This window comes from Xyrauchen texanus, chromosome 14 (assembly GCF_025860055.1).
Source record: "Xyrauchen texanus isolate HMW12.3.18 chromosome 14, RBS_HiC_50CHRs, whole genome shotgun sequence".
Taxonomy (NCBI): domain Eukaryota; kingdom Metazoa; phylum Chordata; class Actinopteri; order Cypriniformes; family Catostomidae; genus Xyrauchen; species Xyrauchen texanus.
In genome coordinates this window covers 39,274,802-39,279,923 of record NC_068289.1, presented here as the reverse complement: position 1 = coordinate 39,279,923, position 5,122 = coordinate 39,274,802, and positions in this window count along the sequence as shown.

Sequence of the window (5,122 nt, the reverse complement as noted above, 5' to 3'; positions counted from 1 at the left end):
CCAAGGGGAGTGATGTATGGGACGGGGGTCCGCCTAAAGCGCTTTAAGAGAACCTCTAATGCTGTCTGACCGGAGGACTTGACCATGTTGCCGCCTCAATACGAGACAAGATTTGGCCAAAATATGGGACGTTCTGTTAATGCGGGACAGTTGGTCACACAGACATGTCGGCCCCTGGGGTGATTTACAGTACACAGTTACGCTAATAATAAAACTTTCACCTTCATCCAAATAAAGTGCGCTAATCAATCTAAAAGTTCCTACATTGGAACGTCGACAGACAGACAGACAGACAGACAGGTGTGTGAAATATGGTAAATTACTCTCTCTTTTAACCAGTTACTCAAAAATTACTTCTCTAAAAATAGTAATCAGATTACTCTTCTGATTACTTATTGGAAAAAGTAATCACATTACAAATTATTTTAAGTTACATTCTAAAACATCTCTCACGGAACTTTTTGTTTTCCCGTTCAAATTCAAAACAATGTCTTTATTTTCAGCAGTTCAAGACTAACATTTGAGGTTAACGTTCTACGTTGGTGGGACCAGCACCTCATTTGGTAGCACCGGTGGGAGGTGGGGGTCTATAACATTTTTAATGTAAAGACAGACACTAATAATAAAAGTGATGATGTTATTATCAAGTGAAATGACTGATAATTGAGCATATTGTGCCCAACAGAAATGCTCATTTGACCATAAGACATTAATTTAGAGTTGATGTAAATTTACTTACTTTAACAACAGTGAGGTTATCTATAACATCAATACAAATTTTAAAAGTTAACACCGAATTTTTAACCTCGTGTGACCCCGTGTACACATGAGTGGACATTGTATTTTGGCTTCGCTATATGCTGTGCATAATTTAAATTCATTTAATCTGACTGATCTCAGTTCAGGAGACTCTGTGCTGTCAGTAAAGGGTTAAACTTTTGACGTAGAGTCATGTGACCAAACAACATGGCGCTGACCACAGCGGAAACAAAACGACCACAACATGTACATAAGAACATTCTGCTGTAAGAAACAGCAATCTGCTTACAATAATCCCAATTGTGATTTTACACTACTTTGACTCAAAGTAATCTGATTACAGTAACTAATTACCCAACACTGCGTTTGATATTCATACACCTCTAGAACAAATGCTTGATTGCATAGATTCACTACGCCATTTATTTGCTAGGAAACATCTCTAACAACAATCGAAAACCTGCTAACTGAAGCATTGTGGTTTTGTTTCTTTGTACATCATCTTCCACGCATCAGGCAATTAAATAGTCGGAGATCAAAGATAGTTTCCTATTTGATTTGTTACTCTGCATTAGCCACTGCGCGAAGGCCCAAACACACTCTATGCAAGTACGTAAATGCAGATCGTGTTTCTCAATCGCACGGCCACCACTCCGGTTGAACATGCTTAACGTGCGTTCTTGTGTTACTGTAGCGGTAACAAACCTTAGCCCTCAAGGGGGCGATAGAGTTTTCTTCAAACGTCTGTGTTGTTAAACTGGATGTGTTATTATACAGGTAACTTGTATTTTGTAACTTCAAAATAAGAGTCCCCAGTGTGTTTGGGCTTATTTATACCTCAAAGTCCCGTGTTATGCACCAAATCTTTTTCTTTTTCCCCCTTTTTTTTCTCCCCAATTTGGAACGGTCAATTCCCAATGCGCTCCAAGTCCTCGTGTGGCGTAGCGACTCGCCTCAATCCGGGTGGTGGAGGACGAATCTCAGTTGCCTCCATCTCTGAGACCGTCAATCTGTGCATCTTATGACTTGTTGAGCACGTTACCATGGAGACGTAGCGCGTGTGGAGGCTTCACGCTATTCTCCGCGGCATCCACACACAACTCACCACACGCCCCTCCGAGAGCGAGAACCACATTATAGTGACCACGAGGAGGTTACCCCATGTGACTCTACCCTCCCTAGCAACCGGGTCAATTTGGTTGCTAAGGAGACCTGACTAGAGTCACATTAAACAAGTCGTTGAAATAATGTGGACTGACATCTTCAACAGAAGTATAAACCATCGATGAACAACCTCAGAGCTCACGGTAGGTCTGTCTTTAATGGTTTGTATATGAATGGGATTTTTACTTCTAGAACCAGTTTGTTGAGCTGTCAGACACCGAGTCAGGTGTGACTTATCACGACATCTATTTCACTGATATCTGTCAGGTAATAGAGACATTTTATGCATGTTATCGCATCTGTGATAATAAACCTTGCCTTTAAAAATCCACAATGAAAACAATCGTCCTCTTCAAGTGTACTTGCTGCGAGCAGTGTTCCCATGGAAACCATCTTACCTTCCAGCCAGTCAGTGTGTAGACATTTAATCTAGTCAGTCTAGAGGTTTTAATTATATTTATAAGGATACTTCTCCCAAACATGTAAATTCAGTCATTGTTTACTCACCCGTGTGTTGTTCTAACACTATATGACTTTCTGTCTTGTTCTGAACACAAAGGGAGAAACTGTGAGTAGATGTTGTGCTCAGTGATGTCATCACAGTGGCAGTTTATGGTGACACCTCTTCAAGCTTCAAAAGAACACAAAAGTATCATTCAGAAGTCTAATTAATTATTCATGAGACTCATGATTGTTATGAAAGTATACGATAAGATTTGATGAGAAACTGAAATATAATGTGATATTTAGTGTAAATGTTCACTGACCGTTGATCTCCTGTGTGTGTTCATGATGGGACACGAGAGCAACAGTTCATGCACCCCTCACGACATTGGGGCGTTCAAGAGAAAACTCGTTTTATTTATCTAAAAACAGTGATAGTGACAACAGAACACAACTGCACACAAAACAGAGAACAGAACTTACATTTACAGTCAAAGAATTGATGCATTTCTATGCCCAGCCTTATTTTATTGAACGGTGCCAGTTCACAGCGGACGGAGTTACCTACCGATGCCGAAATGAGAAAGCAAGTGATCGACAGAATTTACCGTCGCTCCTCATGGCTAGTTAGGACAAAAACTTAGATTAACATAGAAAATATCAATTTTATCACGTGTCATTTGCCGTCAGGTTTCGACACGGTGTGACTGTGGCATCCTGTAGCTCCTCTATGTTTCTGTTTGATTTACGAATACTCCATTAAATATAATAATTAAATATTTTGTGTGCAGTTGTTGTCACTATCGTTGTGGAGGATCTGTTTTTAGTTTAGGGCTGAAATGATTTGTTGACGTTATCGACAACGTCAGCAATAAATTGTGGACAAAATGTTCCATTGTCGAATAGATATTTGATCTCATTTAAGGTAACGTGAGATCATATGAAACTCTAAAGCTCGCGCCTGATTGAGGAGATGACTGAGCTCCTCACCCTATCTCTAAGGGAGAAGCCCGCCACCCTTCTGAGGAAAACCATTTCGGCCGCTTGTACTCATGACTACACAGATCAGCGCTGTGTGTTTCGTGCTGTCGATTCAAAAGAACCGACTCGTAAGAGTCATTTGTCGGGAATCAGACTACACGGATCAACTCATGTTATTAACAGTAAAGGAACGAGGAGGACCAAGTCAAATCTCATTACTGTATTGTTATAAGACGACCACAAATACCTGCAGCTGAAGCGCAGTACGGCTGTAATAAGCAATAACGGCGCTTCAGGGGCAAATAGAGAGACTGTAACCATGGAAACCAGTTCGCCATGTGCCATGGAGGAAAATTAGGTTGTTTCTAGAAATACAGCTGGTCTGTTGTTCATCTACATAATACTCCACCTGACCTGAAGGAAGACCTGTTGCTAAGCATGACCAAAGTGAGAGCAAATGTCATTTACAACATTACAAGTGTGTCATACATGTTATTTGTTGTTGTCAGAATGGCACCAAACACCAAACCCTGACCGATGTTTAAAAAAATATATAATAATAATAATAATTATATATATATATATATAACCATATTGTACTTCCTATATTTGGATAATCCAGTGAGTGAATTAAATACTTCCACTTATATAATTTTCTCTTTTTGTAAGAATAAAGACACTTGGTTTTAAATCAGCCTTACTATAATGCTTAATGTCACATTATGCCATATGTCTGATATGTTGTTGACCAATTTTATTATTTTTATTATAACTTTCCTCAAGAAAGTCAAGATCTTCCCAAAGCAATGCGACACAGAAAATAATGCATACATTAAAAAAAAATTTTAAAATCCTACAATTTCTATTTCTTATGTATTTCTATATGCGTGTATGATTTTATTTTGTATTTGTGCACTAGGGGGGTTATAAAGGGTTATAAGTTGATTCTAAATGTATAATTTATGGTTAAATTTATTCTTGTCTGTGTTGGAATCAATCAAAACATTTTATTAAAAAAAAAAAAAATATATATATATATATAACACTTTATATGTAATTAAATACTTGCAGAAAATAGAAAATTTGTCAAAAAAAAGATGACGAATTAATGCATTTAGAGTGGCTTTCTTCAGATTATTTTGTGTGCTTCATTTGAGGCGGTAGTACGACACAGTTTCCAGATTACATGTTCCTGCTCCGTGTCGGCTTTTGTGAAGCAACACCTCAGATGTTGCACCTGTTTTAATAACAAGCTCCTCTTCACTTCTCCACTTGTTTTAGAGATGTCCGGTTCTGTTGAGATGCATTTTCAGGGTTTTTCTGAGTCAAAATGTATTAAGTCGCTCTGCGCTCTCTCGTAAATATCAGGAAGCCTCGTGCACACTTGCTGCTCCAGAGAGCGCGCGCGACACGCACGTGAAACACAGTTGAGCGTGTCATATGAAAAGCATGTGAAGCGCTAATGAAGCACCAAACACAACATGAATGTCATTGAATTTGCTTGGGCGGAGACCGAATGCCATAAAACCCCTTTCCATGTTTAATGATCTACGCTGTAAAGCACAACCACGGTCCACGCCACAACATCACAGGCTGCCAACTTGATTGTTTTGGGTTGAATGGATCACATGACTACGTCACATGACAACAAATACGTCATCGCTTTCCTGTCCACACTACAACGTGAAGATGGCATTATTTAAATTGATCCACTTTGGAGAACGTTTTTCTAAAAGATGATATTTTGCTGGACAAACAACTATCTCAATATAAT